Source organism: Xenopus laevis, chromosome 2L (assembly GCF_017654675.1).
Source record: "Xenopus laevis strain J_2021 chromosome 2L, Xenopus_laevis_v10.1, whole genome shotgun sequence".
NCBI classification, from domain to species: domain Eukaryota; kingdom Metazoa; phylum Chordata; class Amphibia; order Anura; family Pipidae; genus Xenopus; species Xenopus laevis.
The window spans coordinates 31,410,882-31,426,586 of NC_054373.1; the positions used below are offsets into that span (position 1 = coordinate 31,410,882).

The 15,705-nt window shown below is 41.9% G+C and overlaps 1 pseudogene; it reads left to right on the forward strand.

Annotated features, from left to right (window-relative positions):
- Window positions 1–6,460: 6,460 nt before the first annotated feature.
- LOC108707438 lies at window positions 6,461–15,496 on the forward strand (annotated as a pseudogene).
- Window positions 15,497–15,705: the final 209 nt, after the last annotated feature.

A 15,705-nucleotide genomic window follows, 5' to 3' on the forward strand; every position in this document is an offset into this window, starting at 1 on the left:
CACCGCCTATTCACAGACAGTGGAGCGGCAGCAATGTATGTGTGTAGAGATGGGTGTCACTGCGCAGGCGCGCACTTGTCAGCCGTCACTCGGCTCCACCCACTTTCCACTCTCTCACTGCCGGTGCAGCGGGTCAGTAGTCGTGGGGCGCTCCAGGTGCTGCTGTTCCGTTTTCATTCCGAATATTGGCTGGCTGGAGCTCTGTTATCCAGAAAGCTCCGAGTTATAGGAAGGTCATTTCCCACAGACTCCATTTGAATGAAATAATTCAAAAATGTAAAACATATTTCCCTTTTTTTACGCTGTAGTAATAAAACAGGACCTTGTATTGGATCCCAACTAAGATATAATTAATCCTTGTTGGAGGCAGAACAGTCCTATTGGGTTTATTTAAAGGGCACCTGTTGGGTAAAAATGTTATCCCCCAACCAAAGGTGTGGGCTAATAGAGGCCGGTTGGGGATAACAGTAGTTTTTTTTTTTTTAAAATAAATGCCCCCCACCAGCGCTACGCTACCCGCCCTGGAAGGGAGCTCTCAGTGCCAGCAGCCATGTCCGGTCACTGGCATGCACATAATGAAAATATGCCCCGGATTGCCCATTACACGCGTGACGTCACATGCGCGTTATATGCATGTGAGTGTCACAACATGGCTGCTCGCACCGGTAGCTGCCTCCTGGTGCAGGTAGCATAGCGCTGGCAGGGGGCATTTTGTTTAAAGAAAACTACTTTTATCCCCAAGCTCTATTAACCCACACCCAGGGTCGTATTTATATAGAGGACACCCCTAGGCCAGCTGTTGTTCGTCGCCCATGTCCCCTCTCTTTTAGTCACTCAAATTTCATCATCAGGACAGGAGCAATGGGGATTGGTTCACAGAGATTTAAAAAACGATCATATCTCCTGCTCATCCCCAGTTTTTCTGAACCAATTTGGGTGTGGTTGAGCAGCATGCCGCCCTAGGCCTCGCGTTGGTGGTACCCAGAAGCCCCAACAGGCCACACAGAGGCTCAAGCAGCCCCCCACCAGCCTATGACATCTTACAGCAGCCCCTTTGGCATTTGCCAGAACCCACAGATTGCCAGTCCGGGCCTGTAGTAGGGTGTGAGCAAAAGCCCTATGAACTGTATGTGCCAGCAGAAAGGAACATTTGAAAAAGGATAATCATTCCTAATGTTTACAGTCAGATGTGGCCAAGATATGGCTTTTCCTGGAATTCTACTGTTGATATCTGTATACTGTGGTAAAATTATGGCTAGGCCCACACCATTAGGGTTGCCACCTTTTCCGGAAAAAATACCGGCCTTCCTATATATTTATCTTTTTTCCCTTTTAATAACATTGGGATCAACCATCAAAATACCTGCCAGGTGGCAACCCTACACACCATACGGATCTCGGACTGTGGAGAAATGCAGGCCAAGAATCCGCTCCCCCGCTGCTCCTCTTCTCCTGCGCTGCCTGAACCAGGAAATATTACCTCTGCTTTGGTGCAGGCAGACGTGGCGGAAATACAAAATCTGAATGTGCAGGTATGGGAGTGGATTCTTGGACTGAGTTTCATTGCAGGCCGAGATCTATATGACATGGTCCTACCCTAACAGTACCAAACCATGACTACTATTCATCCCATTGAAAAAAGTGTCAGTACAACCGTAAAGGCTGAGGTCTAAAGTAATTACACAATTAGTGCTGCTAAACTGTGTCATGTGCCAGCCATCACATCCATGGCACTTCTAGATACAGGAGGTTTGAACCACCTATAAGTTATACAATCAACCCTATAAATGCCTACCCTTTTAATAAGGTATGCAAGGTGAAAGTCAAACAATTTAGGTCATGCCTCTGATTTGCCCCACACCCATATAAACAGATACACCTAAGCCATGCACATGTCACCAGTAAGTTCCACCAATTTTGGGGTTCCCATGATTTGAGACTGCCCTGCTTTTATCAGGACCAGAAACAGTGGCAGGCGACGTTGTAACTGTGCCCAAGTCATGCATGCTTCTATAACGTCCCATCCCATGCTTCAGGTAACTCACCACCACTGATAACTCGCCAACCATCCATCCACCTGCTACTTCTCCACTGGTTATTCATATAATGTCCCCCTGCATAGCTGACTACCTTACTGACCTCAGCAAAGTTGCCTCCATCCCATTTTGACCTAGGCACCCATTTATTCTGCCTACTCATAGCTTCGACCCTGACAAGGAGGCAGTTGGAAAGGGTATCACTACAACAAGAATGGATGGGCCATGGTGAACATCCCTGGTCAGCTATATGAGCAACAATCCTATAAGGAAAGCATTGATGCCTATGGGGAGGTTTTACCATGGGTTTTTTTGGACTAACCAGGCCAACGCGGTTAACATCCAGCTAGTATATTAGAGCAAGGGTTACACTGGACTCTATCAGGGCCTATCTAGCAGGGCCTTCGCAAAAGGGAAGTATTGAAGGTGCGGTGTAGAGCAACTACAACTCCCATTGGCTTCTGTGCTTTAACCAATAAAGAATTGGGTGCCAGGAGGTTCTTCTAGTCAAACAGAAAAAATAGTTTATTTGCCAAAGACAAATGATCCACAGGGTACTTACATCAGTAAAGAGGCATTTGCAGAATATATAGGCACACAGCTCAGACAGTATATCAGAGGTAGATCAGGTGCATTCCCTGAGAATGTAGTCAAGGCAGTACAGCTTCCCTCCAGGCAGAAATACGTCACAAGTGGTCTGGATCTCACCCAGTGGAGTAGTTAGGGAGGAGAACCTAAAGACACCCTATCCACTGTGTTCCCTTTACTATATGCAAATCTTACAGCCTGGGAAGTTACTCCCTGCTACACCTCCTTGATGGAGCACAAAGCTGCTCTGTCTCTCTTCCCTCACTGTCTTACTCTCCTAGAGAGTACTATAACAATTATATTCCTGCGACTCACTAGCCTCATTCACGGGGTCCCTGCTCCTCGACTTCCACACTAGAGGTTCAGATCCCTCTAGGGCAAACTCACTTCCATCCAGCTGGGTCAGCAACCAGAAGCCAAAGAGGAAGATCCACCCGTTCTCACTCACTATACCAAAGTGTGACAGGAAGTGGTCACAGCGCCTCTTGGCCAATAACTGTGATATGTAAATTAATAGTAGCTACATGGGCATCTGCCCAGAAACGCGTGAGAGGAAGTGTAGGGATTTAAAGCCATAGGGGCACATTAACCCTATGGGTCCCTACAAACATTCAAATGTTTTGAAATTTAAGACACACCAATGCCTTGATCAGTCCTGTTTTAAGATACTAGTGGGCCTAGGACAGATATCCTATTGTTGCCCCCCCCCCCTCAGACAAGAGGTTTGTGATAGAGCTATTCTAAAGAAATGGACTATAATATAACAAGGCATGGGAATAAAGAAATATTCTGTGCTTACTGAAGTGACTACCCTGAACCAACAGGAGTGGCTAACCCCCTGTCTTCCTCAAATAGTGGGCCTGAATAAGATCCCACCATTTTCCCCTGCACCCAACCCAGAATAAATGTTGCCAGATTTCTAGGTGTGTAGGTTACTGTCTATTTGGAGGAGTGAAAACCAATTAAGTTAAGCTTTACCAACAAGGATGCCAAGACAAAATGCCAAGAATGAAAATACTCTATGTGCATGATTCCACTTTATCCTTTGTCTTCCTCAATCACATATCGTGGCTCAAACTGCTTCTCTTTTTAGATTGTAAGCTCTGGATCATCTTTTGCCGGTTGTATTTTTGAATGTAATTGGCATCTTCAGTGTTTTCCCATTCATTGTACAGCACTATGGAATATGTTGGTATACTATAAATATGTGATAGTAACAATAATAATAATGTACTAGTCTGTGCTTCATAAAGCCTTCTCCATACTTCATTTTCGTCTTTACTTGGTTTTGACCAATTGCCTGCTGCCTGACTTTTACCTGAACCTAAATCATGACACTTGGCATGTTATTTAAAATCTGCCACCTGCCATAACTCCTGGCATGTTACCATATTGCTGTTATACTCGTCTGGTGCCCCAAATGAGCAGAATCTCCGTAGGTACCGCTACTAAAAGCTAGGGCCCCAAAAGAGCATTGATGAAGACCAGTGTCTACAGAGCTCTTCTGCTTTACTGTAGGAAAATCAAAGTTGAAGCAGAGCAACAGGGAAAGCTGCAGGTTTCACATTATTATATCTGTGCTCTATGGCCAGCTTTACACTACAAAACAGTCCAGACTCCAGAAGAGATTCAACAACAAGCAAAGGCACACCAACGGTAATACAACAGTATTGTACATCAAAATGGACATGCAATAAAGTTGTCCTGGGCAAAGTATGACATCTGGGTCCTTACAGAGAGATGACAGGCATCTCCATATTTTCCTTATTGTGAGACAAAAAATAGTTTTTGAGCAAAATATTTGACAATCCTGAAGCCTCCCTTGCAGTATTACAAGTATATAGTATATGAGTAACTTGAGGTTTCCAACTTGTTTTTTGGTATCTGCGATAAGGTTAATTGAATTCAGCCACAAGTCACTACTGTAGCCTTGTAATGAAGAGTATAATTATAGATTATTACCTTTGACCTTTAGTTAAAGAAGATAGGCTGGACAAGGAGTGGGGTTACCTACAGGGAATCAACACAGATAAAACTGTTAAGAATATTCAATTTTGTAAGGGGGTAGCTTAAATCTATACGGAGCAGGTACAACAAGAGACTATGGTCAGGGGCGATCCTGGCACCTCCGCCGCCTGAGGCAGCAGCAGTTGCTGCTGCCCCCCCCCCTCCCCTGGAAATTCACTCTTAAAGTACCAGGAGCAGCATTTTTGCTGCCCCTGGTACCTAGTGGGGCGCTGCCGCCTGAGGCGATAGCCTCAACTCGCCTCATTGTTGAAGCACCCCTGACTATGGTACTGAAACTTGGGGCAAAAGCTCAACCTAATTTGTCTTCAGGCTGGACTGCCATGCACTTCTTTGGGCCACATTAGCTATTGTAATGTGGGCAGAGATATCCTGGGACAGTTCACAATTGGTCCTTATTATTCATTATAATGTTTGTTTTTTTCCTTAGCTTTCTGTTAAACAGTTCTCCAGTTTGTGATTCTGGTTGCTACTGTAGAGTCCAATTTAGCCTAACAACCAAGCAGTGGATTAAATGAGAGACTGGGAAATAGGAGAAATAGGAGTGAGACAGAATAGAAAGATAAGCAATAAAAAGTAACAATGACAATATTTCTTTGCTTGCTGGGGACAGGAACTCTCGTTTAAAATAAGGAAAGAGGCAGAAACAGAAAACAAAAATGCAAAAGCTATACAAGACCAAATTAACAATTGTTCAGAACAGGATATTCTATAACATGCTAAAACTTAATTTATAGTGGAACTATGCCATTAAGGTTGGTTATGCATGGTAATATCAGCTTGGCAGACAAGTTCACCCAGTGAGTGGATTTTTACAAATTTGGTCATAAGTGTGCTTGGCCAAATAGAGATGATCTGATCACCCCTGTATCAGGGATTGGATCATACTGCAGGTCATGCAGACCTGTGAGGAGCAGACCATACCAACATGCAGATGTGTTTCTTGTCCAATAGCTCAGCAGCTATTATTGACCCATCTGTGGCCACCTTTACACCCAGCATGCACACACAAACATTACACTTTATTTAATGTCATCACCAAGACATGTTGTGTTTAAAAGAGCAGTATTGCAGTGAAAGTCTTCTGAAAAGGAACCAGATGGCCTTCCATATGCTTTTTAAGAAACATTTGAGCATATATTGATTCTGCATATGGTAGATATATCTTTTCTAATGGGAGATAAAACACCACATACAACAGAACAATTAATATGTTACATATACCTATCATACCAAAACCACAAGAATATCCCCTGAACCTGTTCCAGTTACAGCTCCAGTATATGACACAGCTGATATACTTCAGCAATTTCAAGTTTAAAAAGCCTTTATATAGCACATGGCTTTTATGATCTGCAACAATACAAGTTTCCGGCTTGCGTCCAGCCTTTTTTCAAGTTTAAAGTTTTAGAGCTATAAACCCTGGGGCCCAGTGACCCCCCCACCCCCAAGTAGTCCATAATGGGGATTGTGAGGTGTGGTAGCCGAATGGGTCCTTACCAGCCCACTCCTGTCTGTGGACACCACCTGCGGATGCAGGGTATGCAATAAGCTACTGAGTTGGTCTTGAGTGGCCTCTGTATGGCTAGCTTTTCCCAAGGAGGGCATAATTTCAGGTTGTTCCAGAGATCTTCTTCTCCCTCAGCCCTTGAATGCACTGTGAAAACATATTATGGTTGTTTGGTATTGAGAGCAAACCTTTCACAGCACTGAGGATGTCTTGGTTAAGTAATAAATAAGTAACCCAGAGGTAAAAATGATTTGTTTTGGCAGTGTTATTAATAGGAGAAAAAGCTAAACATTTTGACAGGATGTTATTTGTTTCCAAAATTGGTGTCAACCCTAGGAAAGACATAAGAAACGGTCGTGCTACACAAGTTACCAGGCGAGGCAAAAAGCCACTTCTGGTAACTTTAAGAGTCGAATTTATAGTTATTAAAGGGCATGTAAAGGTAAAAAAATAAAATCCCATTTTTACTTTCTTTAATGAAAAAGAAACCTATCTCCAATATACTTTAATTAAAAAATGTGTACCGTTTTTATAAGAAACCTGACTGTATGCAGTGAAATTCTCCCTTCATTTACTGCTGTGGATAGGAATTGTCAGACGGTCCCTAACTGATGAGCAAGGAAACAATCATACTTATGAACAGCAGGGGGAGTCCCTGCCTTACTTCCCAGCCATGCAGAACTCAAGCCATACCTCCCAACATTTTGGAAGTAAAAGGAGGGACAAAAAAATTTTTCCCGCACGTAGCGCAGCAATTTATTTGACCACACCCTTTCTGTGGCCACACCCCCTAATTACCATGTTTGTTTTACAAAATTTTCAGGTTATGAAAGTTTGAAAATATTTCTCCTTATCTAAACTGTGTTTTTGTGTCTCAAAATTGTTACAAAGTATCTTATTTGCACCTGTTAGCTGTTCTGGGCTCTCTGCTAAAAGCCAATTAAGTGAGAAACGTTGTTTCTTTTTCTGGCTGTTCAGTGCAGAGAAAAGAGGGACTTTCCAGTACAAATGAGGGACTGCGGGTTGAGCTGTCAAAAGAGGGACTGTCCCTCCAAAAAAGGGACAGTTGGGAGGTATGCTCAAGCAGCTTTGTTTATGACGATCCCTAAGCAGCCCAGACCACACTGAGCATGTGCACAGTCTTAGTCTTGCAAAGATGTTTAACAAAGTTACAAGATGGTGACCCCCTGTAACCAACTTTGAAAGAATAATTTATTTGTTTGATTAGGCTTGTGGTGCAGTAAGTTCATGTTTATATTTAGTATACAAAATACAGCATTTCTAGCCTTATTCTATTTTAGACTTTACATGCCCTTTAAGCTAGAAATGTGGCTCTTCTAGTACAGACTGTGCTAGCGATTTGCCCCCCTGGACCCCCTTCAGCTATGTAAAGATAAGTGTGTTTGGGGGGGTGATGGGGGCAGTAACGCAAATGCTACAATCTCCGTCATAGATCATAGTTTAGAAGAGAGCTGTAGTATCTACTATAAGCAAGGTTGCAATTCTATATCATAAAAGGATTAAACACCTTGGAATATATTTTTATTAAATGCAATTTTCCCATTAAACTGTGTGCTTGTGGCATGTACACATAGGGACGCCACCTGACTGATATCTACTCTGCAAAAATAGTTCTTGATATCGCTGTTATTAATTGGGAAATATTATACAAATATATTTTACACAATTCAGAATGTTCACAGCTTTTATAAAGCATGTTCAGCTTACAACGAGGGCATGTTGATTCTTTTTTTTTCATATAATGTGCTTTGTGCTTGCTTGATGATTCGTTCTCAGGTGCCCTCTAGAGGTTTTATTCAACACCAATGTAAAAGGGCCCAAACTGACTGAATACAAAGCCTCAGACATGTTGCTAGGAGAAAACACAGGAAGCAGGAATCAACATGTCCCTGCTGTCAAACACACTGACAGGTGAGTATAGAACATCCTTGGCTTGGAACAGCATAAGGCTATCAATGGACTGAGACAGTAGGAATAGACTGATGTAAGAAGCTAATAACACTAACAAGAAATACAGACAACTAACAAAAGGTAAGTGAAAAAGGGGGACACCTGCCATAAAAACAAGTGTTTCATACTGTACTTTGTATTAACTTTCCACTAAATTGATGAACTCATTTAAGGGCAGGGGCACATGGGCAGATTCGGGGAGATTTAGTCGCCTGGCAACTAATCGCCTCTTCTTCGGGCGACAATCTCCCCGAACTGCCTTCCCCCCGCCTTCCGCCTGCAAAAAATAAAAATTGCCTTCGGCAATGCACTCGTGAAGATACTTTGGGCAACTTCGGAAAATGAAGCACCGCGAGTGCCATGCCGCAGGCAATTTCGCATTCTACCAGGCGGAAGACAGGGGGAAGCCATTCGGCGAGATTAGTCACCCCAAAGAGGAGGCAATTAGTCGCTGGGCGACTAAATCTCCCCAAATCTCCAGGTGTGCCCTTACCCTAAAGGAAAACTATACCCCAAACAATTTAGGTCTCTATTAAAATATATTGCATAAAACAGCTCATATGTAAAACCCTGCTTCATATAAATAAACCATTTTCAAAATAATATACGTTCTTAGTAGTACAGTATGTGCCATACTTGGCACTATACTAAGTTATTAAGCAATTAAAACTTGCTTCCAAGCCTGGAATTCAAAAAAAAGCACCTGCTTTGATGCCACTGAGAGCAACATCCAAAGGGTTGGAGAGCAATATGTTGCTCGTGAGCTACTGGTTGGAGATCACTGCTATAATGTAAACTCTGGTAATATATACAATTTCATTTGACTTTAATGTACTTAAATCAATGCTCCCATGCTTCAGACATTTTCGAGAGTCACACATTTTAGGCCCCCCTTACCTGGTCACAGTTACAGAGTCACAGAGTTACCTCTCCAGTTTCCCCATAAAATAACCTCTTGTACAGACAGCATGGTCAGAGCTGAGAGAGCAATCTGGGTTGTCTAACATAGCACGACGAAAACACATCCAAAAAAGGAAACCACCAGGTTGATGTCTTGTGCTGTTGATGTGTCCTCAGACTACATTTGTCAAAAGCACTGTTAATTTATTTTGTTAAAAACTTAATGGAAAGTTATGAAATATAAGTTATAACACTAGTATGGTCAAGAAAATTCACCAAAAAATCAATATGCCTATATATTATAATGCAATTTTTCAATCTACTTTAAATTTTCTGCAGATTTTGTAAACATGTATTATCCTAAAAAAAAACATAACACCCTGGATCTGATTTACAAATCTAGTTGCAATTAATCAGGGGCTCTTTTATTAAGTGCAAGCCAGGGTGAAAAGGGCAAAAAACTTGTGGAAACTGGCATTGTTTTGCATGTTTGCACCATGGGCACTAGTCTACGGCTAAATAATGGAGCATTCAGCAGCACTGTATTCATAAGGTGAGGGCTGGTGTGTAGGGTAGTTGTGCCCTACTCCACTCCTTAACTTGTGCATCATTCAGATTCAGATCTGCAAATTAAAATGAGTTGGCAGGTGCAAGTAGCTAAGTAACCCTGTCCCAATGGCAGGCTGAGGCAGCAAGGACAGGGCTGCCGTGGGACCACTAGCACTATGCAGCTATGTGTCACATTTGTAACAGTCTGGTACTTAGTGATGACACCACTAAGCCAGCACCACATACATACTAGATATGAGGCATTCCTGGTGGATCCCAAGCATGACATTAGTGTACCTTTGACGCAAAATGTAAATTCTATTGATGCCAATGCTTTTTGCAGTTCACCCTGTTAGATACTTCTGATTTGCTCCTGCATTAACCCTTGGATTCCCTGCCTTGCTATTGCTCATGGACATTGTGTTCATTACCTGTTCCAGTACTATGCTTTGAACTTTTCCTACCTTCATTTAACTTTTCCAGTGCCTGTTCCTGCATTTAAATGTGTTCTGCTGAATAAAAGCTACTTTTAAGTGTTAACTCCTGCCTGCCTTCCCATTTCCCAGCCCATCTCCTCCTTGGTCCCTACACCAAACACTAAAGAACAGTGGCCTTAGATACCTGCTGAGGCCCCCTGGTGGTCTACAGCACACTCTTGGGGACTAGTCCTCACAATATATCCCAGATGCAAGTGTTCAGTGAATTAACACTAAATTAACACTACATTTGTTTAATTGTACCCATGGAACCCACTTAGGTCCCAATACTGTAGCTATGCCCTTTTAAAATTTTAATGTTTTAGAAAACTTATTTAATTAATTAAAAAAAAATTTAATAAGCAGGGTAGTTACATTTTGGTAAGTTGTTTACTGTTAAAATGCTACAACTGATTGCTACCAAAGAATGACCTCCACTGTGGACTGTTCTCTAATAAGCAGCAGTGAAAAGCTAGAAAGCAACACCAAAAGCAACGCCATTCAGACTCAAGAGACAGAAGGTGATTGGAGAACAATATTTATTCTAAAACTCCAGAGAGCACAAGAAATGATAAAAAAGAAGGCAAAGCCGCCAAGGATTGGTTTAGCCAAGATACAACAACTGTGTATACCTGGGCCTACTTACTTACAAGCTGATGTCCTCCATTCTACCTGGGGTGGGAGCTCTACTTACAGAAGTAGAGAAAAGAAATGTTCTAGAAGACAATTCTATTCCATTTGACCCAATAATATTTCTTGTTGAACATCTCATGAGGCATAATCCTGAGTATTTTAAGGTCCTTAAAAGCAATTCATATATACAGGGCCTCAAAGAGGCTCTTGTTGATCTCAAAGATCCTAGAATTTAAAAGGTGTGTATTTTTCTAATTGTGGTCGGCATTTACTACTTTGCACTTTGTGTAGGGCTGTTACAGGCAGACTGTTAATTCCTACAGGACATATTAATTCTGAATAACTGTTAATCACATATGTGCATGTATGTTATTGTAGGGACCTATAGGATATCCTATCCCTATAGAGTTAATCCCCTACCTTTTGTATGTAGTTCTCTTTTCCCTTGTTATTGGGCCAAGCCCTTGTAACTGGTAAAGTGTAACACCCACACCTATTGGACAAAGAGTGTAATGACACTCCCCTGCCACACTGCTATATAGTGTGTGCAGGGAGTATCCTCTTCCTCTTTGGCTCCTGGTGCTGCTGCTAGGTGAATCCCCATTGAGCCTGGGATCACCATAGGCCCCAGTAAGCATTTACCCCAGAGGGACCTGACAGCTTTGGTGCTAAGTCGGGGACCAGGTAACCCCGTGAACGAGGACCAGCTAAGATAGTAAGATCTTGTTATAGTCTCTCTAGGAGAGAAAGACAGAGAGGTGTAGCAGAAAGAGCAGTTGTCGCTCCAACGAGGATTGTAGTAGGGAGTAGCTTCCCACAAGGCCTGTTTGCCTTTAGAGCAGGGAACTCAGTTGATAGGCATCTAGGTGAGCAAAGGACTACCTGTACCCTACCTGATAGATCCCGATCCCTCACTGTGCAACGTCGCGTTGAACTGGGAATTGATGTACACCTATCTGCAATATCTTTTGGGAGTCGCACCTGTTTGACTGTGAACCTTGTACTGTCCAAAGTGATTCCACCTGCTGTGTCCTCAGTATATTTGTAAGTAAACCTGTGGTCATTTGCCTCTGGCATAATAAATCTGTGCTCCTGTTTTACCTTTTTTTAAAGAACCTCCTGGCGTCCATTATTCTATTTGCACTTATATGCCTGTGAGTTGTAGTTCAACTACAGTTTAAAGGGGAAGCTTCCATTTGGCGAAGGCTCTGCCCTGGGTGAGGATTCGCAATGTAACCCATGCTCATTACCTAGCTGGTCACCCTTAACTCCTAATTGGCAGAATAGGCCAAGAAAGCGTTACATTATCATCCATCACCAATATTACCTCTAAATTATTAGATTGTGCCCATGCACAAAAAGCTTAAGGCTGTCACATAAACAACAAATTGTGTGAAATACTCAATGTTGTACTTATTTTCAGCTGCCCAATTGAAAATAAGAGCAGCCCACCGCCACAATGTTAAAACACTTATTGCATCCAACTATCATTAAATAGCAAAGGTGTAGTAGCTACTAACAACCTATGAACCTATCAAGCTTTGTAATATTTTGCATGAATATTTTGTTTCTTAGCAGGTACAAAGTGCATTAAAATCGTTTTAAGAAAGTAATAGCTCATATCCTATTGGATGAAAAAGCAAGTGAGTACCATTAAGCAGCTGGCGGGAGATTTTATCCATGAATGAATTCACATTGTGCTGGATGTTAGCCATACTATGTAATAGAACAGAACCACAACAGCTGGGACATGTAGTGCCTTTTTACACTAAACCAGATTATAATACATAGGAGTCATTTATTACATCCAGGAAAGTCTGTGCTAGAATGCTATGGGCTGCACGTGCATGCCTTTAGTGCTCATTTAAGAAGCACTTGCATCTTGGGATACGTTGCACTCTGCTCTTCGTGCCAGATTAAATATGACTGCACCACAAGCATGACTGTAGAGGTCTGTGACCTGTTATCCAGAATGCTTGGGAACTGTGGTTTTCCGGATAATGGATCATTCCATAATTGGGATCTTCATACCTGAAGTCTACTAGAAAATCATGTAAACATTAAATAAACCCAATAGGTTTTTATTCCAATTAGGACTAATTATATTTAGTTTTGATCACGTTATAAGGCACTGTTTTATGATTACAGAGAAAAAGGAAATAATTTTTAAAAATTCTAATTATTTGGATAAAATGGAGTCTATGGGAGACAGCCTTTCCGTAATTCGGAGTTTTCTGGATAATAATAACAGATCCCATACCTGTGTCACAATATTTTGTGGTGTTGTCAATCAATGCGATCTTCCTTAAAATGTCACCAATGAGCATTTGAGGGCTTCCCTCACATGTCCATATCCAATGTTTTTCTTTGAAACAGTGATTGTTTTAGTAAATTACTAAAGAAAATGCCAATGCTGCAATAAAATATAAATTGTTTTACATTGTTGTGTTTTATTAATTTGTGCTGTAGCTTATGAAGAGGAGCTGGAGACAGCGAGCACAATGGAACACATGCTAAATCAGGAGGAATTTGTGGAGGTGAAGAATGACTGCATTACTTGGCTATGGTTTTCATTTGCTGTGCATATTGGTTATTTGTGAGGTTCTTGCAACTCACTTTTTCCATGAACAAAATGTTACAAATGAATAAAAATCAGCAGAAATTAAGACATGGGTTCATATTTATCAAAAGCTAAAAAATTGTTTGGTATTTAATTATACAGTATATGATTTTTAGATTATATGTATCAAGAAGTGAAATTGAGTGTTTGCCTGTGGTGAGCTCTGTTTTCATTGTTTGATTAATATGCCCCATAGAAGCATATTTATCAATGGGTGAAAGTTAGAGATCACCATTTGATAAAATACATGTATAAAAATCCCATAGGAATCAATAGCAAGAGGGTGAATTTGATAAATATGCCCCTTAATGTCTAATTTGAAATGAATTGTATTGTTTTCCTATGTTATCACATTACCTATTAGCTGTTGCATATTAAGATAAGGTTTTGGGGGCTTGTTTATAAATGGGGTCTAATTTGGTACCCTGGTGCACCCCCTCTGTGTAATCAACACAACGGTGGATGACAAGATTGCTGGCTTAAGCTGGCCATACACGGAGAGATCCACTCGTTTGGCGATGTCGCCAAACAAGCGGCTCTCTCCCCGATATGCCCACCTTGAGGTGGGCAATATCGGGCTGATCCGATTGGTTCCTAACAAATGGTAACGGGTGGTCGATCGCGGGACCGCATCAACGAACAGATGCGGCCTCGATCCAATGGGGTTTTTAGTCCCATCCGATCGAGATCTGGCCGACTTTCAGATCTCAATCGGGGAAGCCCATCGGGGGGCCCCATACACGGGCCAATAAGCTGCTGACTAGGTCTGTCGGCAGCTTTTATCGGGCCGTGTATGGCCACCTAGTCTTAAAGATTATAAACATGAGGGCAAATGCTAAGTGCAATTTTAGTATTACGTAGCTGTGTTTTCACCCACAATGCAGCATTTACCCAGTATTCCAGCATAATTCCAACAGGTATACACTAGTTGTGTCCACTGCAACTTGAATGCAATGAACCAATATGTACTCAAGTTTGAGTCCAATTTTGGTATATCCCACAGGTTACAGTCCACACCCAGGGTCGGATTTACATAGTGGGCACCCCTAGGCCCACTCCCTTTCGTCGCCCCTGTCCCCTCCAGGGGGACAAGAGCAATGGGGATTGGTGCATGGGAAATTTAAAAAATGATTGTATCTCTGGCGCATCCCCAGTGTTTTTGAACCAATGTGGGTGTGGTTGGGCAGCATGCCGCCCCCCTAAAATCCTGCTGCCCTAGGCCTGGGCCTAGGTGGCCTTTCCACAAATCCGGCCTGTCCATACCATTTCCTTAGCATTAGCAAGCCACAATTGGGGTCTTTAACCAGTTCAATTGCTGCAGGGACACATATTAATTCCCAATAAAATAAATACAAAGTAAAAGCTTTCCTCATATTAAAGGGGACCTATCACTTAAAGATATAATTTCAAATAATTTTTTATAATGTTAGTCAAGCAAAATAAACTTTTCTTACACTATAAAAATGATTTAAATCTTCCTTTTTTTTTTTTTAAATTCACAATCACAGCGAGCAAGCAGCAGCCATTTTGTGGGCACTGTTATTAAGGATAGCTTTGCATCATGCCAAAATCCTGCTCATGTGCCAGAATGGGGGGCCTGATGCCCATGCCCATGCTTTGGCTACACAATTAGATGGTGAGAAGAGAGGGGGAATGTGAGGAGTGGAAATTGAAATTAATTACCTGCCCCGCCTCTATACCAAAGGCCTAGAGGAGGGGCAGGCAAAATATGATTGACAGCTGAGATATTAAACGAGTGTATAACAGTTATGGATGTTTTTACAATAAAAAGAAATTGGGTTTTATGTTTAAGTTGAAAAGGACTTTTATTTTACAGATTTCTATGTCTGTGTGACAGGTCCCCTTTAAGGTTACTGTTATATTCAGGACTCATTTCTACTACGTCAGAATACTGTACTTTTTAATAGTGTGGCTATTAATTCAGTGTAGAAAAAAAGTGGTGTTAAATTGCAGTAAACCATGCCATAATATAGTTACCGTCTTGACTTTGCTTTCTCTCTTACTTCAGTATGTGCATCCATTTATCTGTAACTTCAGTACAGACTTATTTCAGGAGTTCCTACATCATCTCTCACAATGTGCAGATATATTTTGTGAAACTATTCAACATGACATCTGGAGACAAATGTTTTCTGATCTCTTTTTTGCATGTCACAGAGAGTATTAATGATGGCAGCAATAAAAAAAAATCAGTTCAGCTTCACTTTGACCTTAAAGCACGGTCTGTGTGAAGGCAGGGGTGCTTCGCCAATGAGGCGAGTTGAGGCTGTCGCCTCAGGCGGCAGCACCCCACTAGGTACCAGGGGCAGCAAAAATGCTGCTCCTGGTACTTTGAGCGAATTTCCGGGGGAGGGGGGGCAGCAGCAACTGCTGTTG